The 27,343-nt window shown below is 34.6% G+C and overlaps 2 long non-coding RNA genes across 3 annotated transcripts in view; both read right to left on the minus strand.

The window, feature by feature from the left end:
• The window catches only part of LOC149484961 (uncharacterized), a 208,542-nt gene that overhangs the window by 121,618 nt on the left and 59,581 nt on the right, over nucleotides 1-27,343 (minus strand). The window lies entirely within an intron of this gene.
• On the minus strand, nucleotides 5,585-27,200 carry LOC149484966 (uncharacterized). Of its 2 annotated transcripts, none has more exons than XR_016316321.1 (3): nucleotides 27,162-27,200; nucleotides 6,625-6,716; nucleotides 5,585-5,759 (listed from the first exon to the last, which is right to left on the minus strand). It is a non-coding gene; the product is annotated as an uncharacterized LOC149484966 (long non-coding RNA). The 2 variants fall into 2 exon arrangements; XR_016316322.1 differs by lacking the exon at nucleotides 27,162-27,200 and adding an exon at nucleotides 14,418-14,587.

A 27,343-nucleotide genomic window follows, 5' to 3' on the forward strand; every position in this document is an offset into this window, starting at 1 on the left:
GTTGTAGGTATAATAGCTCGCTCCTAGAGTTGCTGGATTTGATCCCAGGACACAATCTCCATCTGGAAATATAGAAAGCTCATCCCTACCAATACAGAAAATAATGTTCCCTTGATCAAATTTTCTGTTTGAGATGTAGGTATTTTAAGTTTTTTGTAAAGATGAAAATTATTTACTCAAAATTAAAAAAAATATAAATGTAAGATGGACAACATCATGTATCATCATCATGTAATTATAGTACGTACTATTTATTATTTTTTTATGTTAAAACAATTTTAATAACAAACTGACCTTTAATTAATTTAGGTAGGTACATACCTACTTCTGTCAGAAGGTCGGGATCGACTCTTTCCATCCCTACCTACAGACAAAAATATCATCGATAGAGCAATTCTATCACCAACGTTAGAAAAAAAACAATACTAAGAACAAATGACTTGTGTATAAGGACAATTATAGTTGTGTGTGTCTGTGCGTCTTCGGACAATGAGGTGACGAGCCGGTGCGTGTGACGGTTGACGACGGTCACTGCTTCACAAACTGTTTATGCCACAAGTCACAACTAATCTCAAACTCAAACATTTACTTAAATATATTTTTAACTTATCCAATTTATTTATTTTTGTATTAATTATTTTCTTTGCCTCCTTAGTTTTAAGTATTAGGTACTATTGTATTTTTTTATTGTGTGCATTGGAAATAAATATATTTCTCATCTCATCTAAACTATGTTGTTTTCGTACCTACTGATGTGTAGTGATACAAATATTTGTGTTGATTATGTCTACAAGTACATATTTCATGTACCTATGAGAGACAAGTTTTGATTGTAATCAAAAGTTCTGTAGAACAGTTTGATTTTGTGAATAATTCAGTTTTAAAAATTAACGAACTGGCGCTTTATATTAAAAAAAACACTGTTTTAAAGAATAGTCACTTAAGACTTACAAAAGGGGTATTTAATGCTTTATTGACAAAAATAATAGATAGATAAAACAATTATCATCAGACTAAGCATTTTCGATCTAATATATTTTAATACTGTGTAATAAGATTTTTGTAGAATATCTTTAATAATTCTATGAATATCTTTCTGTCTCTCCACATAAAAATCTAAATAATTTTCAATTTTGACGCATCCCCAAAAGATACATAAAATTAAAATATGTAAATATGTAATAACCAAATACGTACGTTTGTCTTCCGTAGGTTTGATATGATGAGAAAACAGAAGTCATTACTAGGTACTATAGAAGTAGGTTTGCTTGATTCGAATGTTAAATGCACTATCTATACAAATATTATAAAGCTGAAGAGTTTATTTATTTGTTTGAACGTGCTAATGTCAAGAACTACCGGTCCCATTTTAAAATATATTTCGGTGTTAGATAGCCCATTTACCTATCGTGGAAGGCTATAGGCTATAATATAATATCATCACGATAAGAGTAACAGAAGCGGAGCACACATTGCTCAGTAAGTAAAACCGCGAGGCACAGTTAGTACCTACATAAAATATGCCTCAAGCATAATGTCCTGTGGCATTAATAAAATAGTAATTGTTGCAAATGGAACAATGGAACACAAATAACCAGATCATAATTCAACCAACAGAGGATTCTTCTACCGAAAGCTTTACAAAAGTGAACATAAACAAATCACTATTATACAATAATACTTAAATGAAAATTCAATAATGTTGAACAGTTTGAGTATCTTGTGCTTTGTCTCATTACCATGCGTGTGTCGTATGTTGCCCCGTATTTATGTCAGCGAGCGTAGCGACCACGTGACCGCCAGACCACCAGTGACCAGACAACACCGCTTTTACATCTTGTGTTATGTAGCTAGTGATAGACCCCGACTTCGGGTGGGATAACATACAGGTAAGGTTAAGTAGGACATTTATTAGAATAAAAAATTGACTTCCATTTTCCCAAATTTCTCATTTCTGGGTTTCTCACGAAGTTATTACATCCATTTATTATAATTATTAAAAACACGCCATATTCTATGCCATTCTATGTCTAGTATGTCCAGCTACTTTTAAGAACACCTAAAATAATATCTATCAAAAATCTGTTTGCACACATGTTTGAAGTTTGTTACAAATGACTTCACGTTTAGTATAATAAATTTACGTAGAGAATTTTAATTGGTTGCAATCATACAAGAAACATTCAATAATATTTTATCATTTTCAAAGGTTCGAAGAAATCAACTGATACAAAGTCCTGTAATACCTACATTGTGACAGTTAGCACCAAGCAATAGGCAACTGGAAATCTGTAATTAGAAAATTAACAGTCTTGACGAATAGGAGAAAAAATAATTAAGCAGTTATTGAGGATACTTGAACCTGTCCAGAAGTAGAGCTTCCACTTTCGATGCCGCCCCGTGACGCGCCAACACTTCGCACATGACTCTCGACCTACACACACATGCGCACACTACGTGACATCACTTACTGCGCTAACCACTACAGGCACCAGCTACATCGCTGACAAACCATTTTATCTTGACATCCCCTGCTCCTCGTAGTTCTAGGAACTGCAGGTACACGAGAGGAATGGTGCGACATTCGCGGGCTCAACGTACGCTGGTCGCAAAATAAACTCAAGTGCTGGCAATGCGAGTGCCATTGTTTTTCACGCGGCACGCTTTTTCCTCGCGTTTCGGCGGCAAAGCGCGGCCAATAGCAGGCGTGCGCGCTCCCGATTGGCGGAGCGCGCGGGGGCGGTCGCCGCGACAATTCTTTGCGCCTTCTGCAATATGTCTCGCTTCGACTTCGACCGCGCGATCTATTTTTAAATACGAAATAAAACGTTCGAAACACGCGGCAATTTACAACATAACAGTAGTTCATGACATGCTTTAATTGAGTTCATTTGGGCGAGCTTTATGTGTTGCGTGCTGCCTGCGCGTGGACAGTTACTGTTACATTTAATTTTATATCTTAAATAATTTGGAAAATCCAAAAGTGCACGCCTCATATTTTTTTTTTTAATAAATATTTATTAATTATTATTTTTGTTTATTTAATAACAATTAAACCACATCGAATCAGACCCTGAAAAATGAAAGGGTTCTATTCCTGAGCATACTCAAGCGTAAGAGAAAAAAAAAGACTCGATTAGTAAAGTATTTCGGTCGTTATCGTGTTAACAAGAAAAAGGATCCGCACATACAGACACACGGACGTCCAAGACAGAACTTTTTTAAACTGTTTTTTAACTAGTTTAAATAACAAAAATGACATCAAAAATATCATGAACGTTAAAAATAGTGTTTTTTCTTAATATGTGTGTGTATGTATTATCTTACAAGTGCAATGTATGATACATAAAGACATTTTAAGTTTGAAAAATCAGATGTTTTGCGCGAAGTGACAGTAGTACCCACCTCAACGCTTCGCTTATGAGGCGTGCAAAATTATATTATTTATTACAATTAGGGATGTAACGATACCGATACCGATACCGATATATCGGCCGATATATCGGCAAGCCGATATATCGGTATCGCCGATAATAAATCAACCGATACCGATATTTTTTTACTAAATTTCTTTCTTTCCTTTTATGTTTTTGCATTGTATTCATTCATATTGTTTTATTTCTGTTTCTGTAATAGTGTTAAGGAAGAGCGGAACCTCCTGACACAAGCATTTTATTTGCTTACTAGGAGTGTTCCAATCACAAATTTGTTTATGTAAAGGAAAGAAATAAATAATTTTGAATTTTTTTAATTTTTAACGTGATAACGTTTTTAAAATCGTTTTAGTCGGGTGACATGTTCATAAACTTGTGTCACACCAAAACCTCACGAGCGCGATCGCAGGTATAACGAGAGAGAGACGGACCGATCTCCCGTTTCATCTCGAGCGCTGCCACTGCATTATGTTATCACGTAAACATCTCGATCGTAAACCTACTTTACAAACAACCAATTTTTTTGATATCAAATAATTCAAAAACCCGCGCCCAATGAACGATGCGGGAGGCCGCCCGCGCGTGCGCACTTTGTTTTCTGAAAAAACTCTACCAATAGTAAAATTTTATTAGGTACTGATTATATGTATATTACTTAAAGTTTAACTGACTTCGTAAAATAATAATACTAAAATAAATGGTTTTGTTGTTTTTTGATTTGGCATTTTTATTTAAAAGAATACGATTAACAGTTGTCTCTGTTAAATGTTGGTAACTTTTTATGCATAATTCACTATTTATTTTTCTACCAAGCCATCGATATCGGTATCGGTATCGGTATCGCCGATACATTACTACAAATATCGGTATCGGTATCGTATCGGCAAAATCATGTATCGTTATTCGTTACATCCCTAATTACAATACAATAAATTAATTTTATATTTTAAACTTTATCATCTGCGTGTTTCATGTTTGTTATTCATACCTAAATATTTTATCCATAGTGACCTTTATATTTTACCGAGTTAGTTTATAATTTAATTCACAAATATACCTAATAAGTAAGTACCAGATAATTTAGGTAGATATCATGTAATTATTGTAAAAGTAGGTAGGTACCTAAGCATTCAGAATTAAATATCACTTCTACAATTAGGTACCTACACTTATATTAAGATGTATAAAGTTTAGACCGTACCTTATTGTTAACAAGGTACTGTAATCTAGACACCTATGGTATTATCTACCAACTCACGTACACTGATTGAGTGTGGAATACAATATTTACGCATTCACAATATTGATTTTATCAGCTGCAAATATCACCTTTATTTCATAACCTTTGAAAAGAATTTATACGTAACGAATAAAAATACAATCTAATGAAAAATAATTTAAAACTTTAGAAAACATTTGCTTTACTCGCACTTATTACCCCTCCATATAATTTCAGTTTATAATCTAACCAAATTACATTTTGTTTTCAATCGTTCGAGCTAACTTTACATGTTCAGTACATACCTAAACATGTAACAAATAAGTACCTATCCATTCACTCCAAACTACAAATAAGTTATGTGTAAACACCTTAAGCAACAATGACATTAATCTCTTAAATACCTACCTAGGGATATAGTGTTTAGTTTTAAAAACAATTCATAAAAACTAATCATTGTTTATCATTCCTTATTACTCCTCCTATTATCATAATTAACTACTAAAAACTATTGAAGAAAATAAAGGGTCAATTAAAGTTTAATCACATGTATGGGAAACGCATTCTGTAAGCCATCAGTCATTTATTAATCATCAAAGATACATAGTATTCTGTTAGCAATTTATCGCAGATATTATAAGGTATGATTTCTTTTTATAAGTATGTTGGAAACGAAAAGATCGAGGATGTTTAGGTAGGTATATCCCTTTGATACCATAAAACATAGGTAATATAGGTAATAAATGAAATTGGATTGGTCATTCAATTTACTAATTAAATGACGAATCTTACATGTTAAAATCTTCAAAATCAATCTCTAAGTTAAAAGTTTCAGTTAAGTATATTATATTCAGAACATTTCAGTTATCAAGACGACCTAACGATATCTATCCTTAAAATTATAATAAGTCGCAACTATAACACGTGATCTAACAATTCATATCACCAACATACGAAACGCCTCAAGTCGTGTAACAGATCCATTGAAAGTGTTTCCAAGATTACATCAGCATCCCTGGTGGTCCGGGCGCCTCACGAGAGCGGCGTCACGTGGCTGTGATCCACCGCCCTCTCACGGTGATAACCATCTGCTTCCTTGCTGGTTCCTGGGAAACAGAACTCCTAGTATAGCATCTCTCTATATAGGTAATAATGACATATTTTTTAACTGGTATTTACGGTATACGGACACCTTCAAGGTCTGCATAAGCCGGTAAAACAATCGCATGCCCCTAAAGATTCGCAATGCCTTACTTTGTGATTGCTCATGGGCGGCGAGTATCACCTAATATTAAGTGCACCGAAGCTTGCTTGTTTGGTATAAATTAAAAAAGCATACCATAGAAGGCCATCCACTGCAATGCTGTCTAAACTCCACTGTGTCGTAACTATTTAGTAATCTGTGACTGTGTCGCGGGTATTGTATGGAATTCATACGCGACCATGAGAAGGACTTACAAAATATAGCTCGCTATAAATTGCGCCCTCATGTACCGAATTATTTTTACGAAAGGTTGGTAAGAAGCCGATTTGTTTCATTAAATACCTAACTCCTTAAATTAAACTATTTTGGCCGCACAAAAAGTACGATCGGATTGGTTTAACTTTAAGTATTCAATATTCATGCATTTGTAGGTATTTTGTGATTATATTTAAAACTAGTATTCCGCCCGCGGCTTCACCCGCGTTTTCAAAGGAAACCCGCAAAGTTCCCGTTCCCGTGGGATTTCCGGGATAAAACCTACCCTATGTGTTAATCCAAGTTACCTTCTATATGCGTGCTAAATTTCATTGTAATCGGTTCAGTAGTATTTGCGTGAAAGAGTAACAAACACACACACACACACACATCCTCACAAACTTTCGCATTTATAATATTAGTAGGATTAAAACTGCTTTTTACATTATCTCTCTGATTAATTTTTTAATTTATCTATCAAATTAAATACTTAATTAAATAAATAATATTACCTTCACAATCGCCTAACAACGGTTTAGAGCAATCTTCCGTATCCTCTCCCATCTCACGGAACCGTTGTATTAAGTTCTCTTCTGAATTATTTCTGAGAAACACGAAATATAAGGTTATTTATTATGCATTATACCATGTTTAAATATAAATTTATAGTTGAATCGTTTCTATCGCCTTAAATACGTATTTTATCATAATTTATCTATACTATTATTTTTTATTGACTTATCGAAATGTTCCTGACTTATAGAAATTTTCCCCACAAAGAGAAATTTTCCTGACGTATAGAAATTCTCCTGTCTTATCGAAATTTTCCCGACTTATGGATTTTTCCTGACTTATAAAAATTTTTGCGGCAAAGAGAAATTTTCCTCACGTATAGAAATTTTCCTGCCTTATAGAATTTTTCTTGGCTTATAGAATTTTTCCTGACGTATAGAAATTTTCCGGACTTATGGAAATTTTCCTTTCTTATAAAAATTTTCCCGACTTTTGGAATTTTTCCTGACGTATAGAAATTTTCCGGAATTATGGAAATTTTCCTTGATTATAGAAATTTTCCCGACTTACGTATAGAAATTTTCCTGGCTAATAAACGTTTTCCTGACTTATACAAATTTTCCTTACCTATATAAATTTTCCTGACGTATAGAAATTGTCCATGTTTATAGAAATTTTCCTGGCGTATAGAAAATTTCCTTTCTTATGGAAATTTTCCAGCTTATAGAAATTTTCCTGGCGTATATAATTTTTCCTGACGTATAGAAATTTTTCGGACTTATGGAAATTTTCCTTTATTATAAAAATTTTCCCGACTTTTGGAATTTTTCCTGACATATAGAAATTTTCCGGACTTATGGAAATTTTCCTAGATTATAGAAATTTTCCTGACTTACGTATAGAAATTTTCCTAGCTTATAAACATTTTCCTGACTTATACAAATTTTCCTTATCTATAGAAATTTTCCTGACGTATAGAAATTTTCCTGGCTTATAGAATTTTTCCTGACGTATAGAAATTTTCCGGACTTATGGTAATTTTCCTTTCTTATAAAAATTTTCCCGACTTTTGGATTTTTTCCTGACGTATAGAAATTTTTCTGATGTATAGAAATTTTCCTGGCTTATAGAAATTTTGCTGGCTTATAGATATTTTCCCGTTTTATGTATTTTTCCTGGCGTATAGAAATTTTCCTCACGTATAGAAATTTTCCTGGCTAATAAACATTTTCCTGACTTATAATTCAAATTTTCCTTACGTATAGAAATTTTCCTTATCTATATAAATTTTCCTGACGTATAGAAATTTTCCTTGTTTATAGAAATTTTCCTGGCGGCTAAGATCGAATTGTAATAAAAATGAAGAAAAACTGAAATATTTTTGTCTACCCGCTCGAATATTGATATTTTTGTCGCGGTACGCATACTGTCGCTACAATTATCACACTTTTTATGATTAGTTAATAATTTCTCATATTTGATTTGAAAAAAACTAAACTTTGCAATTTCGTTGAATTAATTAATTTGTCTTCATTTGCTATCTCTTCATCATCATCATCAGCAGCCTTTTGTCCTATCTCTTACATATGAAAAATATAAGCATTTCATTCATTCATAGTTAGAGAGATTTCTTGAGAAGCGGTTCTCATTTACATTGTGGAAATGAAACACGAAGAAAACCTAAATATTCATTTGTTCGTCTCTTAATTAATATATCGCCTTAAAGCTCTACCAACTAAAACCATGTCAATATTTTCAACTTTGCATTCTGAAAAATCTTATTATTTTTTCAATTAAAATATAATTATTTCCTCACTAAAAACAAATTTAAACAACGATTCCATATTATTTAATAACTTGACGTAACACGGTCCCTTAAAACTGCAAACAGCTGGGTGATCGCGCACAAAAGTGACTTCAATTTGTTTGTGAAGCGAGTGGTGAGTGGTATCAAGTGTACAAACAAAACAACGCAAGCTTGTGCACTGAAGAACCCCCTACTGGAAGAGATATAGGGGAGAAACAGGTTACGATCTGTGAACAAATTATAAATTACTATAGGTGTTGCTTGAAGTGATTTTATGTCACAGGTTAGATAAGAAATCCGACGATTTGATGATACCTTCGTGTAAGTATAAGAAAAAGTAATAACTTTTAGACGTTATTGTTTTAAATCAATTTCATTTGTTTTAAAGCTGTTAGAATATCTCATAAGTTTTATGAGGTTTCTATACCTACGTAAATATTATTTTTCTTAAGTCAAATTGTTCTTATTTTACTTTCATCACGTAATTTTCTAACTTTTTCAATTAAGTAATCACCTCTCATCAAGATTTAAAACAAAACAATTTCACTCCAAAGCACTTTTTCCACCTCACAGTACACAGCACTTCCGTGCCCCAGTGTACAGGGAGGTACCTTGGAGGTACAGTCGCGCACAGAGGGTGGTTCGCATTAAATCATCTCCTCGAGACAGTACAAACGCGAGGACTGACACCTCTTCAGAGCCTCACTCCGGTGGAACTCGAGAGAGCTCCAGTTTTTTCCATTACAATCCTCTTATTTTTAATGGCCTTGTTATCAGAAACGTTAAAAAACATATTTCAGTGTTTGGAGACATTTCCTTCATTATACCGCTCTAGTTCATAATACCGCTCCCTTCGGCTTTCAAAAGAAGTACATAATAATATTATGTACCTACCATTTCTACATTTCATTCATACTTAATATTTGTATTTTGTACGATTGAACATTGGTTCACTCAATTACATGAAAGTACATCCTCGTACTTCAAGGAATATAATAAAAAAATTATTAACGAAATCGGTCCACCCGTTCACGCGTGATGCTGTGAGTTGTGACCAAGGAAAACGGGTTTCATTTTTATACATATAGATAACAATTAAAAGAAAGGACGTATTGTTATACAAATAGAACAGCTTTTATGGAACACTGATTTTCCTATAGGAAATCTTTTTGCAAATCTTTTTATAAATCGATGATGAAAATATGATGCGAGATAGCCTATGAAATAAAATGTTGGAATAGCTTTGGTCTGAATTGGAAAGTGTTAATTATACGGGTATTTATTTATTTTAGTAAATCATCTACTGCTTCTATCTAACTGCTGAAATAAGATGAATTTTAACTACATATTAGTGTGTTTAATTCATTTTGATAATAACAATTTTTACACATTCCCATTTCGACCGAGACGTCGTGTGTTCGGAAAACGCATCTGAGAGAAGTCTGATTGAATAAAATATATATATTTTTTTTCGTTGAAATTGATTGATTATTATATTCGTAAGTGCCCACCAAATATCCAGAAATATAAGTAGGTAAGTAATAGATAATAATATCAAAAAATGGACAATCTAAACATAGCAAAGCAGATGGTTCTAATGGTGCCAGCTTCTACACATCTACGCAATGCACATAAAACAATGTATGTACTTTTGTTGTGATTCAATTAAAAGTTATGAACAAGTGCAAAACGCGTGTCTAAGTGTTGACAAGCTCGCTTTGATATGCAAAGCGGCTGTTCCTCTCCGCGCCCGACTCGCACTCGCCCCGCACTCACCTCACTCGACTAGCGCCACTCGCTCGCTACACAATAAGGTATGCTTCAAAAATATACGTAGTTAACACATAGCATACACGATTAGAGATACAAGTGATATTAATAGGTGCCTAATAGCCGGGTTTCTGAATAGAGAATTGATTTGATTCAGGTATGAGGTAGCTTATATGTCACATACAAGAAAATATTTAATCGGCACTTAAGCCAATTTTAAGCATGGTTTGAGACGATCTTAACGTCAAATATTCAATTCAGTGCAGGTACTGTATCATTCTTATTAATTATTTTAATTCTTGCAACTTTTCTTCCAGCTGCTTTCAAGGAAAAAGAAATAATAATAATAAGTACCTAACGCCCTACGCCATCTAAGTAATCAATGCACTAATTCAGACTACCTATTCAGACAGTCTATCTCTGCTTCATTTCACACCGATTAAGTATAAGGATATTAAGATAAAGTAACAAGCGTTCATTTATGCACAAACATTAAAGTTTATAAAGGACACACAGGACAGTATATTTTGTACGCACCTTTTAATTTAGTTGAGAAAAAAATATTTGACTTTAACATTTTAAATTTAAAATAGTATAGACACATGAATTAAATAATATAAATAGGTCATAAAACAATGAAGAAGGTTCCCAAAAGGTGGTCGCAGCAGCCGCGCCGCTCCGGCGACCCACCGCGATATAAAAACATCTGACGTATTTGTAATAGGCATTGTCCTCATACAAACCCCGTGAAAAGATTTTAATGAAGTCGCCTCAGATATTCCGCTTTTTACCGGCTATTTTGTCGCGACAACCTTTTTCCTCCGATAAATACTCGTCACATTTTCTTCATAGTAGGTATAACATTTTGAGCATTGTATTGAAGACTTGCAATGCCTATCAAATCTCGAGGGATTTTGCATAGTACAGTTATTGTTAGAAATAATTATTGATCTCTATAGAATTAAAGCAACTCTGTAGATTTTTTTTACAAAATTATAATAACTCTAGGTGCGTTTCATTACAATTATTGCATCAAATAGTATAGGTAGTATTGGTTGCTTTTGCGTGCAGCAATTCTCATGTTATTATGAAAAAAATATCTAGCATTAGGTACATATAAGGTATTTAAACACATGAGCACACAAAACTGCAATAAACTATCTTCCCCATGTTTTCACTTGCAATATTCTAATGCAACCGTTTATTCTTCCATCATTCGCGATACTTTTTCTTAATTATACAGCAATAAGGGGTGAGCATTTTAGTTGGACATGCTTGATCACGTTGTGCACAAAAACATCACTTCTATACTTGTATACTGCACCTAGTGGGAGTATTTTTTCTGGGATAACATTACGAAGAAACAGCTGCACATTTCTCGGTATTACAATACATACCTAATAATAATCATGGAATTATATACCAGCGTATTGCGTAGGTACGTTTCGTAGTACATTGTTGGATCGTGCATTTTATAGAACATCCAGCTTCTTGTTAGTTTCTACTTTTTGTATCGTCCTTAATTACATGTTACGAGAAATTCAAAGTATTTTCAGCGAACATCTCGAAAGAGTAAGGCCATTAACATTCCTCCTATAATGGGTGTCTTCCTGAAACGTACGCATCTAGCGGATCGCACCACACACCAGTTTTTGTAACACATTCCTGGAAATATCACTTGTTTTCTCGTTAAGACGATAATTATTATAAAACGTTAATTAATGAAAGCTACCTATAGTATAATTATAATATAATACCTTAACTATTCGATCTCAATTGTCTTCTTTATGCAGTGCCAAGTTATAAATAATAACTTGTAACCTTTCTAAGCTTACACGCTCTATTTATTTATTTAGTGTATTTTATTCTACACTTCTATTTATATTCGACTCTACAATTATTATATAAATTATTTTAAAGTATAAATTACTGCAAACTTATTAGTTAGTTAATAAGACAAAAAGAAGATGTATTCTTGAAGTCTTTTGTTTTTGGATCATTAGAATTAACTTACATTACTTAAACACATAAAAAAAATTATAATTTAAAGTTCAGAATTAACGTAAAATCCGATTCGCTTTACATATTATTTGTTCGGTCAATGCACAAACAGCATTCGATAATATAAAGATTAGACAAAGACCATACGATTACTTTCATGGGAGAAGTTCGCCAAATTTGCTCTATTTTTAATTTTATATCTCTAACTTCCGAGGCAAATTAAACATCAGAACACAATGAAATAAAGACGAATCTGTGAACTCCTTTCCCTAATGACACGTCAATCAATCAGAGACGGACGCGTGTCGATAACGAATTGTTTGCCGATACAGCAAGCCAGCCATTGTCCGACCCTTGCCTTGCGTCACAATGCCATAACAATACGAGTGTACGAATTTAACGATCGTTTGCGGTTATAATTGATGGGAACGTGTTTTATTCGATATGCTCTACGTCTAAACAAAAGGTGAAAGAGTTAGAAAGACTTTCTCCCTTGCGAATTCGGTAAACGACTGTGGGACCTGCTTTTTGTTTTATGTGAAAAATCATGCTTAGCAATATCAAATGTTATACTATCCCCGCATAAAGTATCCAATAACCCACAAATTACACACAAAGAAGACTATAAGATGACATTGTTATAAGCAATATACACCTCTCTAAGTGAACATTCAAACAGTTACTTCTTTGTGGGAGATAACATAAATGTGTTCATTTTAAACGACATTGCCAATTTTACACTGCCTTTTAAACTCAAAACTCAAACTCAAACTCAAACATTCATTTATTCAATTAGACTACTATTTAGTAGCACTTTCGAATCGTCATTACATAGTATTTTTAACATTTACCACCGATATATTATATATTTAGATAGTGGAACAACGAAAGCTTAATGAAAATGAAATATTATAATGAACAGAAATATTTCATCAGCATACAATATATAACACAGGCTAATGAAACTAAACCGCATCGCTGATATTAATCATAAGGTTAAATCGAACAACATTTGTACCATTAGTGATTACTTAGTACTTTTTCGATGAAGCAATAATAATGGAATACATTTTTATTACTAAATCAGGAAAATGAGCAATTAAAAGGCACGCATGCACAGCGACTAGCAACGCTAGACAGCGTGCAAGCCGCTACAATTACACATTCACCGATATTTGCATGTCCATCACTTTATTCATACAATTACAAGATTTTTTGTGATTTGTTCATTATTCAGCATTCCGTCCGCCTGTCAATTACTATTGCCAGACGATTTTTGCAACAGGTGATCGGCTCAATAGCTCGGAACCCGCGCTGCCCGTCACAGTCTACTGATTCGCGTCTCACTGTACCACTATTTTTATTATTCTAAACAATCTCTAGCTTTTTCAGCGCTTATCAATATAGTAATATAATTGATGCAGTGAGCTATAATAATACAGCATAAATATTGTTATGCTTATTTTTTGTTAAGAATACACGTAGCGACTAAAGTATCCTATTGCAATGAATTATCTAAACGTCAGTCATAAATTACGTTGTAAATTACTGATAATGGAAACTGCGATAAAAGTGAAAACCTTTAACGTTTACGAGGCATAAAAATTATTTCTTTGCTCAATTTTTGAAAATTTACCATAAGTCCCGTTATCAATCTAAAACTTTGAGCATGCTCTAAGATGTAAAAGTTGTCTCTGGTTGCCCGTGGTTGGCTTAAATGGAGTATAGGGACAAATTACTAAACATTGATTGCTCTAAGCCCATCTGTATCAGACATTTAATTATAGTCTCCAGAAAAGACCGCATTGATCCTGATGAAGCGTATCTTATTGTCTTTTGTTTTATCTTACGTGGGTGTGTGACATTTAGAGACTAAAACCTTTTTCTGTATATCGGACAGAACACTCGTAATCACATTGTGCGGACGTCATTTTCTTATAAAACCTTTGTATTTAACCACAATTCTGACAAATACATTTTTCATTTCAACACGCTCGCAGTTGTTAAATGGTCTATTCCTAAAGATAATTTACACATCTTATGAATTGAAACTTATTGATAAATAGATTTTTTTTTCAATTTTATCATGTATCTACATATAAGCATGTACCTACTTGAATGAGTTATTTTTCAATTTTATTATACAGCAGAGTTCCTTAATCAATGTAATCCCAATGCAATGGAAAGTACAAAGAAAGCAATAAATGAGCTTACAGCGAGCAGCGTGACAGCGTGACAGGCGGCGTGGCATCGTATTGTGCGGTATTGTTCAATTTGTCCGAGCGCCGAGCAGCCGCCGGTAGATGGCGCTATATTGCAGACTGCATTAGCGAGACGCCTCTGACGTTGACGTTCCACTAATTCAACTTTAATTAAAATACTGAGCACCAGTTTTTCACCCCGTCCCGTATTGACGCATGTCAGCGAATTAATGACTACTGTATTTGGTGATATATATTGTTATTAGTAATTCAGATTACATATTAGGCGAGGCATATTTAATTAAAATTTATATTTTTATTTATGCATCCTCCGGCAGGTGTTAATGTGTAGGATCATTGAACTTGCTAACCATTTATGGAACAAATTACTAACAACAACCATGAAGTAATCTGAGGGTATCCTAATGTATGTATGTTTCAATTTATGTAGTAACATTAATATAAATATGGTTACAAATAATAGTAAATTTAACTTGTAACATCGGAATGTGATCTTGCATCGGAATACAAATGAACTTAGACAAAATAATTACTATGCTAATGTAATTGATATACGTATGCTGTTTCATTCATTTTGCTCAATACTAACAATAATTCTGATAGGTATACCTACCATAGTCCATGATGCTACACACAAATATCAATTTTTAAGACACCTCCCGTGCAAGTTCCATCTCTCCGTGCCGTCATCTGTACTACAGAAAATTACCCTATCTCGATCCACAACAATCTAACGTGTATTGTGTCGAGTGTCGGTGACAGCAGGCATCAGACATCAGCACACGGGACATAATTAAAACGCGGCAGCGCGCGGCCGAGGGCCCTCAGCACAGCCCTCAGCCTCTCGCCTCGCGCCGCTGCACTCTGAGTAGACCTGCGACCTCTCTACCAGCTTTTAGCTACATTTTTATGTATGTTAAGTTCATTTAGAGATCGTCGTATCTAGTAGTAGATTACGGAACAATGCAATAGGAACTTTTAATTATAATAAGTCTCTGTTATCTAAGAAATATCAAACCACAAATAACTACCTGTTTGTCAAATACATTTCCTTTTTAAAGAACGTGTAAATATTAACTATATGAAAAAGTTTGCGTTATGGCGATCAAATAAATACGTGTCCAACACAGTGATTAAGATTGTCCCGATCCATTCATCAAAAGAATACCGTTTTTTCTGCATTTGTCGAAATCTGATTTCTAAAAGGTCAGGTTCATATTATAATCTGTGGATATATTTAGTCACGCACGAGATCAGATAAACATTCTCACACTTGTATCGAATATTACCATAAATCTGCAGAACAGAACGTGATAATAGACATCGCAGAGATGGTATCTCGCGGAGACACCTGCACCCGTTTTTACGGCTCGTCTCTGGCGACTCTAAATCATAAGAACCCTTTCGATTCTCCACACTGCTGGCTATTCACATATTGCCGAATTGTTCGTGTGATTTATGTGAGAGCGAGGAACAATACGCCCGATACTCTGTTAACATCCACCGCTACGAAATAAGTCCATTCAAATGAGATAAAGCTTTTTTATATGCCGCTTCTGGAAAAGAAGTCCTTCGAGTGTTACCTATATAGATGTTTTTTTCCTAAAGAATGTTTGTTCTGTTATAATGAAGTTTGAATTGACTGTTGGTATTTTTAAATCGCTTGTCGTTTTCTACACTATTCCATGAAGCTATATTATTTCCATATAATATTTAATCTACTATTAAGTTTAGATAAAATGATATGATCCGATGCCGTCAGTACGTTTATGTAAGCGTGTAAATGTTTTTAACAAGGGCATGATTATAGGCCACATATAATCATGTGACCACCAATAACAGATTGAAGTGAATACATCCCAATGTTCGGGGCATGTGCGACACATGCATAATTCAGGTAATCAGATCGTTGACGGGTTGACAGCTGAGGCTAAAGTTTGACGCCTCGAGCCTAGCGACCGGTCACACGAATAATTCCTGATAATTTGGAAAAACAACCACAATGTATGCAGAGCGTATGCGGGGACGTAACGGTTGGCGACTTTTCGAGAACTCATCAATATTTGATCTGCCATTTGAGTTGTAGATGCGCTGACGCCGCCCGCCTCCCTCAGCTCATTCTTATTCTTGTTTGTCAAATCAATCGTTACGAGCGACTAAATGATTTCTACTTTTGTTTGTTTTCCCCTCCGGTGCTTCAGCTCGCTCGTATTTAAAGCTAACGTTTTGTTCAATTGTACCTACCTATATGATGTTTCTGACATTTTACGAATGTTTAGCATTTTTTTTTTTCATTTAGACGTCATTAAATTCATATTTTTATTAATGAATATCGTTCAATTTATTTTGACCTACAAAAATGTATGTTTGGTACACTTTCAATGGAAAATCACTATACGGATTTTGATGTAATAGTAAATTTAACTTGTAATGACGGAATGTGATCTTGCATCGGAATACAAATGAACTTGTCTACTTACAAAACAATTACAGGAATAACTTATTCTAAGACAAAATATTGATACTTGGCATTGATGTAGCTAATATACCAGAATAACACATAGTTATTCTTCAGTTTGCCACGGAACCGCTTATCACACCTAGTTAATATAAAAAAAGGATCAAACGGAAGAATTAGCGTAAACACCTTATATCAGTCTGTGACCTTTTTCCTTAAAATTTGATGCTTTAATAAAATATGAATAAAAAAATATAAATATAGATATGGCAGTGGAGAGAGTGTTGGCATTGACCCGCCTCTCGAGCGATCTGTGTCGCATTCAACACCCGCTTACATAATCGAGCACTTCGGGTTTCAGCCGTGATACTCCAAGGGGTTTCAAGCTTTTACATATATTATAGTATGCACTCTCTTTGTTACTTCATTAAGGCTTGTTTAATGAAGGTCTGAAGACAACGGCATAATCATTATACAATTTTTGTCAGAATTCTATTACTTTATCGTTTAGATTAATCTCACACTTGAAAAACAAGAAAGTTTAAGTATTTAGAGATAAAAATAAAAAGAGATTAAACTTTAAAATGAATGAATGACATCAGGGAATTTAGCATAAAAGAAAATTTCCCAATCGAGCAGGACGAGATGACGCAACCTTTCCCACTGTTTTACATCTGCTTAAATTGTAATCAAATTCAAATGTAAACATTAAAAAGTCCTGTAAATATTGACAAAGTGGATCTATTGAACGGACACATTATGGTAATGCCGGCTACAAATGGTAGCGCACGTGTCCCGGCGACAATGGATGAATTTGCATTATTTTTTATTCGAAACTTCTTTGCGATATCAGCGATCCCTTACTGGCTAATTATAATGAATAGTTATGTTTGTTTTGAGTCGTCTTAAGGCAAGTTAACAATTTTCTCGTCGATGTCGCAAAAAGTGAGCTGGCATCGATGCGACATCCAGCTATTTGCATACATATATGCTCCCTACATAATAATATATATATATATATGTATATATATTATATATATATATATTATTATGTAGGGGTATAATATATATGTATTTACAAATTAATTGAGCTCATCCACGAGGCCGTTACTCAAATACTTTTGAATAAATACAAACCTCATTAATTAATTAATATGCTTCGGTATAAAAATATTCCTGCATAGTTATGCGCTTACCATTTTGCAGAGCAAAAAACGTGGAAGCGTGATCATTAATTTCGTTATTAATGAAGCACTTTATCGACATCCATTTCGGTGTTGGCAAGAAATGAAATATGTGAAGACGTGTGATTGTTTGTGCTCGTTTGCGTTCGCAGAAGGTAGTCCCGTTGCTACCTGTGCTGGGCCGAGCCGTGGGTCCACTCCGTCTGTTTTTGTGTCAAATACAATGTACGTGTGTCGCACTGCTGGGGACGTGATATCCGCGTTTATGAATTTTCGGGGAATTCGGGATACAGTTACTCTAAATCACTTCGTAGGAATTATTGCACGCCTCATAAGCGAAGCGTTGAGGTGGGTACTACTGTCACTTCGCGCAAAACATCTGATTTTTCAAACTTAAAATGTCTTTATGTATCATACATTGCACTTGTAAGATAATACATACACACACATATTAAGAAAAAACACTATTTTTAACGTTCATGATATTTTTGATGTCATTTTTGTTATTTAAACTAGTTAAAAAACAGTTTAAAAAAGTTCTGTCTTGGACGTCCGTGTGTCTGTATGTGCGGATCCTTTTTCTTGTTAACACGATAGCGACCGAAATACTTTACTAATCGAGTCTTTTTTTTTCTCTTACGCTTGAGTATGCTCAGGAATAGAACCCTTTCATTTTTCAGGGTCTGATTCGATGTGGTTTAATTGTTATTAAATAAACAAAAATAATAATTAATAAATATTTATTAAAAAAAATTATGAGGCGTGCACTTTTGGATTTTCCAAATTATTTTACTGCTATATTGAGGACTGTTACGAAGAAATAGTTCGTTGATGTTTTCCAAAATTGAAAATAGCAATGGACGCCATGCCACTATGGGGTATGTAAAAAAGAACTTAATTTGGAAATGGAATGGAATGGATGGAATACAAGGTGTAAACCCAATTGATTCTACCACTAGACCAATTTGCAGTCGCAGTCTCAAAAATAAATTATGAAAGTTAACAAAAGTCAACATCGTACTAATTTTACAATTCTCAATCTACCGCTCGTAACAAATACTCTATTCCATCACATTTAATTAAGTCTAATTAGAACACGTACGATACCAGATATTTTTCATACAGCGCGCGTCTGATATAAAAATTGAATCGACTCTTAACAGTAATTTCAATAAGACAAAGCAAATAAACACATCGCTTATGTAAATGTGGCCACAAAATGACACGAGCTGAATAAATGTTATTAATTATATAATAATCTCCTTACAGACAATTTACATCACATGCTGATTATCTTACTCATTACGGGCATGTATTGAATTATTTATAAGTACAGTTATCATCAGAGAAATATGGTAAATAGCACTGGGGAGTGAATCTTTAGCGCTTTTGTGAAGACATTATCTACCCGTTCCAGTTGTCTCAATTTAGTCATTAGCTTTTGTTGTCAAATTATCGTTAAATGTAATAAATATCAGATTAAATACAATAAGTTTTAAGGCTATCAATAAAATAAAATAAATCATTTAGTTATTTTTTACACATTCATGTAAGTACCATTTCGCTTCAAAGACTCTGCTGATAAAAACAAACTTTCTCGTTCGACACCGTTTAATTGAGCTACGCAAGAAATGCAATTCATAGATACTAATAATGAATACCCTTGGCCAAAAACTGAATTTTGGCACTTGCGGCGCGCTAACGAATTTAAAACATTTTTGTGGAAGAAGCAATTACTCTATAGATCTAAGCGATATTAATAGACCGGACCCTCAGTGGAGTTTCGTTTGCAAAAATAGCAGACCTAAATCTGACTTCTGATATACAGGGTGTCCCACTATTGGTATACTAAGCGCGAAGGGACTTGTAATCTTGCATACACTGATCATGTAAAAAATACTTAAACAACAAAATTAAGTCAAAAAATTTTTGATAAATTTTTCCTGAAAATTCATATTTTATTTTCTAGCTTCGCGCAGCCGGCATATACTGCTTCTCTAATGTGAGCATTTTCTCTATGAAAACATAATATTAAACGATAGCTCACGTGCTGGTGGCAAAGTTGGGCGGGCTGCTTGTTATGGGTGTACACATAGAGTTTTAAAAATTCATCTATTTGAAAAAAAATGCGTCTGGAATTTTATAAGTATTTTTTACGTACTCAGCGTATGCAAAACTACAACCTCCTTTGTGCTTAGTATACCAAGAGCGGGACACCCTGTATATTGTATAGATCCCAGACATCCTATAGACAGATGTTGCCAACCAGTTTTGTGGTCCCCCTCTCCCCACCCCGGTAATTAAATATGGCATACAAAGAAAAAAATAAAAATTTCCAAAACATGCTTTGTGGGGTATCAAATGAAAGAGCTTATTGAGTAGATCACGAATATATAGCATACTATAACATTTCTTACACTTTCTCTAAGATTTTTTAGAAAATTTACGAAAATGCTCCATTTTTGAGTTAACTTTAAACCACTTTAGATTGAAAACTCATAAATATATTTTTTAAATTATTATTTTAAATAATTAACAATAGTCCATTGTTTACGATTCAATAGTTCGTACAGTGAAATAGTTGTATGGGGGAGTGGGGGGAGCATTCAAAGATGGCGAGTATATTTTCAAGTTTATGCCAGAAATAAAGGCCTAATACAAAAATATCGGTGTCAGGGCTTAGAATAATTATCTCTGCACTGTGGCAGAACATTCTTGAATCAGCCTCTGTGTGATTAGATTTCAAATCGGTAACTTCAGTGAAAGTTGCGCCTTGCAATTTAAAACATTTTGTGGGGTCATCAAATCCTCATACATATAGCTCACTTATTACGAACTATTGAATCGTAAACAATGGACTATTGTTAATTATTTAAAATAATAATTTAAAAAATATATTCATGAGTTTTAAATCTATAGTGGTTTAAAGTTAACTCAAAAATGGAGCATTTTCGTAAATTTTCTAAAAAATCTTAGAGAAAGTGTAAGAAATGTTATAATAAGCTATATATTCGTGATCTACTCAATAAGCTCTTTCATTTGATACTCCACACGGCATGTTTTGGAAATTTTTATTTTTTTCTTTGTATGCCATATTTAATTACCGGGGTGGGGGGAGGCGGACCACAAAACTGGTTGGCAACATCTGTCTATAAGATGTCTGGGATCTATACAATATATATCAGAAGTCAGATTTAGGTCCGCTATTTTTGCAAACGAACATCTCCTTGGAGCCTGCTCTATAACCCTTATTAAAACGCTGGGAGCTATACTTCCCACGTCTCAGATTGAAGTAAATCGTGTTTTATTTTTATATGCTTAAACCTAATGCAGTGTAATATTTATCTACGCAATCTTAACATTTCAGAGAACTTTTTTTCATGGAAACACTTTTCAGAGAATTATTACATGTCATGGTAAACACACGTCAAAGTCAGGTGACGTGATTTTGCAGCCGAAAACGGCCGTTATTTTTTATTTTTTGGTGTAGTGCTCAAAAAAAATTAGATAAGTAGATTTGAGTTCTAGCTATGTAAACTAGACTATATTACGGTTGCGTGAAACGTAAAAATATGCCCAGAATCTTTCGTTTATACCTTGGTAGAGTCGATTGAAATTAAATCTTTAAGTGGGAAGATATCATCCCAGTGTTCGTCACTGCACACGACATTCGGAAATTCTATATATAAAATCTGTGTGTCTAAAAAATCTTTTTTAGTTGGTATAAGCAACTTATTTATTGTTATTCGTTATTTCCTGATCAGATAATTAGAAATCTTAACTCAATACATTAGTATTTACCTATTGTTTTCATTTTGTTTTAGAAAAATGCCATTTTTATGTTGAAGTCATTCATTTTTCAATTCCCGAATTCTTCCCTCAGTAAAATAAACTTGCATTGATGAGTACTTTCACCTCCTTTATTAAAAAACTTGATCTTTATAATTTTTTACGATAACATGAAATTCACAAGTGGAGTCAGGGCAACTAACTAGTGTTTTAAAATATTGATGTGTGGAGTGGACACTGGGAGCTATAGTTCCCACCTATCCAAACTTTTTACAAGAGAGAACAGATGACGGGATATATACTTCCCATCGAAAAAAGGGTACTTCCCCCCCACTAACCCCTTTTTTGTGTGTATTTTTGAAATCTACGACCCAAAATTACCCAGGAACGTATCTTACTTTTTTGTTAGCTCCTCCACAGGCTCGCGTTTGAATAAGGGATAAAGAACTTTTCTAAAATCAAATCGAATAAATTATTTAATATACAGTGGATCCGAACCGAGCAGTGGTGAGACCTCGTATTTCAAATCGATAAGTCCGGGGTTCGAGACCAGGCGTGCGCGCAGGAAATTGATTTTTAAATTTATCTGCGCATGTTGAAACACCACCACTGCTCGAAATGTGAAAGAAAACGTCGTGAGGAATCCGACAAGTCGAAGAATCAAAAAGTTCGAGGACATATTGTGTCATCCGCGAACGCGTACTTGGCCAGCGTGGTGGATTGCGAGCCTGTGCCCTCATAGGAGGCCCGTGTCCCAGCAGTGAGATCGTATATGGGCTGATGATGATGATGATGATGATGATACCGAGGAACCACTTCCTACTTTCATACTTATTTTAATACACTCATTGCGAGTCTTATATAAAATCATCAACATAACATCACATCGCGTACCGTCACGTCACGTTACGTTACATCACAACACATCAAATCTTATCACATCTCACCATATCACATCACATCACACCGCAACACATAATATGACTACAAACATAGCATCGCGTCACGTCACATCACATCACAGCACATCACATCACGTCATATATCAATTATCACACCACAGCACATTATATGACTACAAACCATCATAGCATCACATCACGTCACATGGCGTAAGCACAGTATTTTTAAAAGATGTTTCATTGCGGAGCAATGCGGGTGAAACCACGGAACACAGCTAGTAAAAGATAAAAATAACAAAACGACATTTTATCTGACATCTGAATGTGTAAATAATATGTCACTATCACTACATAGTATAAAACAAAGTCGCTTTCCCTGTCCCTATGTCCCTATGTCCCTTTGTACGCTTAAATCTTTGAAACTACGCAACGGATTTTGATGCGGTTTTTTTTAATAGATAGAGTGATTCAAGAGGAAGGTTTATATGTATAACAACATCCATTAAATAGTGGAGAAGTACTGTTATTTTTGAGGTTTCTAATGTGATGTCGTAAAAAATTACATTTTTTCCGCTTACATTGCAAACGCAGGCTGAACCCTACGAGTTTTATCAAAATAATGTACTAAGTATTATACACATTGAAAAGGTCTACAGAAAAGTCCGCGATGGTATATGTCTATCTCTTATGGATAACCCACAATAACTTTTGTTGTCATTTACTTTTTACGACAAATAATGGCTAATTTTCGAAGCGATTTTAACCAATTCAGCATTAATCCTTAACCAATTAAATACCTTGAATACATTGTTCATTTAATATAGATCTATATGGCCCTTTACACCGTATGATTTAAGTGAATATTTTCGAAGATATTACAGATTTAAAAATTGCGGGACGTAGCGTTTGCGGCGGTACCGGCCGGCCGCCCGGCTATCTATTTTATGCCCGTGCGAAGCCGGAGCGGGCCGCTATGTTTTTATATACAACGTTCACAGTTTTTCTGTAGTGTATTTAGTATCAGAATTGCACCCGTGCGAAGCCGGGGCGGGTCGCTAGTATTTTATATGACAAAATAGAATCTTTTCGTAAATCTGCTGATTTAGGAAGATTTTATTTTATATACGGTTTAATCATTTATTACTGAAATTAAACAATACAATTTAATAACATAATTTAGTGTTTAGCGGCTACCTTAAATACGTTTGTTATCATGCTAAATGGTATTGTTAAAATGAAATTATTAATACGAGTTTGGCAGCGGCCGCATTGTAGGTCGATAAAAGGACACAAAATCACATCGTAGTAAAAAACCTGAGACTGTACCTTACACGGTACATTGTTATATCTTCGGTGATCTATAGCCGCTGATTTATAGACCCTGAGGGATGCTTCGAGATGCCACTGTATCAAGTCCTCTCCAAAAAAGCTGATTAATTAATACACGACAATTATTATTCGTCGGGACGCAGTGTCGTGTCGTTGTAGATTTAAATGAGAATCAATTTGTATTACGGGAGCATAAATGAGTGTCGCTAATTAGTACCTAAGAGTATTAGTCATTAATTAGGTATGTTTATTTTATTATGTCCAATTCTTATGTAACTTGCGCAAAAATATTATTAGTGCAACTTTGTTATATCCTGTAGGTAATTTCATTTGATGTAGGCTCAGCATACAATTTGGCTATCTAGGTTTACATTTACGTGCACAAGAATTATATTTTGTATTTAAAAACCTGTACGTAACCAACGCCCAATGCTCTATTCACTTGGATAAAACCTTATAAAACATAATCTGTGTCAATAGTTCATATTTCTATTTCTGCGTAATATGGTTACAGACTATACAGACGTTATCGTAATATTTTGAGTAGTATCTGAGGCCTGAGCACATTGATGTGTTTGGATATGTACCTACATAAAGGACTGCCATAGTGCCATACATAATATATACCTATTTGCTTTTCGTACCTATTTCTTTACGTATATCTTTTTACATCTGTCCGTTTTCCGTGGGACAAAATGGAGGAGTTTACATACAAACATACAGGTGAAGCTAATAAAAGCGTGTTACAAAGGTCCTTCAAGTCCATGAATGCCCATATCTCTACAGTTCGCAGAAATTACACACCGCGTCGGCTAATTCAAATAGCGACGAAACTTACCGATAAATACAAAATATGTAAAATGAATATTACGAGGTATGAGTGAATCGACAATGGCGGCAACAAAGCGACCGCTCGGGCACAGCGCAGATAAGCGGCCATAAGTTACGGCGCGTGCGCGTTCGTTACCGGACAAAAGGACGCCTGGAACAATAGCGCGGGCAATACGGTAGCCGCCATTTGCATATCGCGCATCGCTTGCGCATCTACCCTCGCGCGCTTTAGCCCTACACCTCGATGTGAGCCCTCTACCCATCCCCCCCAAAGGTGCAAGTCCCGTGGCCGTGTCGTGTCGCCGGGGAGGAAGCTGCGTGGCGAGTGGTCGGTTCCCTGGGCGTCTTGTCGGTTTAGCGACGCGAGATGTTGTCGCGTCGCGAAGTGCTAATCTCCGATACATCGATTATAATTTTATTTGCCGGCGCTTTGTCATAATTTATCGTTAACGCTTTATTTAATCTAATGCACATGGATGCTATCAGCATAAAAATCTTCTGATTTATTATAACAAATTAACTTTTAGTAATAATGTATTTAGTTGATATCGTAGGGAAGCCGTCGAGAAGATATTAGTTTAAAAACAACATCCTTTTGGCGTTTGTACAATAAAAACATGAAATGAAAGAAACTCTATCACAATAAAGGAATTTGTTTTTGCGGACTCTCCTTTCAAGTTCTTCATAAAGGATATGTTTTAAGCACTTAGTTGGCCTTTCAATTTCATGATTCTTAAGATTCCACCTGCAATCTACATCTCCAATAAATATACACTGATAATATTAGAACTATTCAAGTGATACCAAAACCTTTTTTTTTCTCCTATTTTCTGGCTTTATTAGCATCAAAATACATATTATTACACGCTTTATATTAGCTTCACCTGTATGTTTGTATGTTTGTAACCGACTTCTTTGGGCGCGATTTTGACCCACTTTAAACGGCCAGATTTCGTTCAAACTTTGTAGATTTATTGAGGACCGATGACAATACACTAATTTGATAAAATTTTCTATTTTTTTAGTTCGGTTTTCTATAAAAAGCGTGTTTTTTTAGTTTTATTAAACTATTATTATTTTATCTACAGCTACCATTAGGTACTGTACTATTTACCTCATATTACAATAGACGCAGATCACGTGTACCCGCGCGAGACATTAGCATGCATCTGAATTGAGTGACAGCTCACGCGGCGCCTCCGACCGCGCCCGGGACCCGGGAGCCTTCGAGACGTCCCACTTCTAGACGTTAATATGCTGTGCCTTGGACATGGAGGTCTATTCTAGATATAGGTAATGTTATAGATCCATTAAAAATATTGGCTCGAGAAAAATGTTCAACAAACAAAATATAATTTCTTTAATGATTTTTTAATTAACTACATTTCAAAATGTTAAGCTACTTGTTTATTAATTATTTGAATAAAAACGAGATCAAAAATAAAAGTACCCTCGTGGCTAGGAATGTAAAAAAGCAACCAAATTTGTGTCTGAGCGAGAAATAAGTCAGTCAGCTAGTGCTATTAGAAATATCAATAATATAAATCAGGGTTTCGAAAAAAAGGAAAATTGTATGTTCGTATACTTTTTTAGAATATTTAACGAAGAAGTTTTCCCACAAGCATAATTCATAAACACATAATTAAAATATAAGAAACAATATCTACGCATCTTGGAATTTCAACAGGACCAGCAATGCCAAAAAGTAAGAACAATGATCGGCATAACTTCGTATCATAATATCCTAATTGCCAAAGGGTCGAAAAAAATCTCTTATCTATATATCTGTTAAGGTTCCCGCAGGTGACTGGTGAAGCAGGCTGGTAGGGCAGTTGCACACGACGCAGTTTTTGTGCTGAAGGGGTGACACATGCGCATTGGCCGCTAACTGCATCACTAGTACACTAATCATAATATAAAGGGCTGCTACGTGTATAGGATATGCCTAAAATATGGGGAGTGATGTGAGGCTCTTCTTTTGTGAGCTTTTCCGTAAAATTTATCACAAAAATCCTCTTGAATTCAGCAATCAGCAAAAATTTTCAATAAGAACATTAAAATTGAACCAGGAAAATTTCCATAAGTACCTATATTTTCAGCGCTTGCGCTGTCAACTAGATGGACCTCAATGAAATCAGTACGCAGAGGTAATGAAATCAATATTATATATTTTACTAGCGGCCCGCCCCGGCTTCGCCCGTGGTACATATGAAAAATAGATGTTGGCCGATTCTCAGACTTACCCGATATGCACAGAAAATTTCATGAGAATCGGTCCACCCGTTTCGGAGGAGTATGCAGACTAACATTGTGACACGAGAATTTTATATATAAGAAGATATCTATTGATTGATTTCAATAATACTTGAGCAAATGTGAAAGGACGCAGAACTCGAGTTTAAAATATAACAAATTCGACTAGCTG

This window comes from Colias philodice, chromosome 11 (assembly GCF_061535455.1).
Source record: "Colias philodice isolate Cphi_HAF_F1 chromosome 11, ilColPhil1 Martin Lab GWU primary, whole genome shotgun sequence".
NCBI classification, from domain to species: domain Eukaryota; kingdom Metazoa; phylum Arthropoda; class Insecta; order Lepidoptera; family Pieridae; genus Colias; species Colias philodice.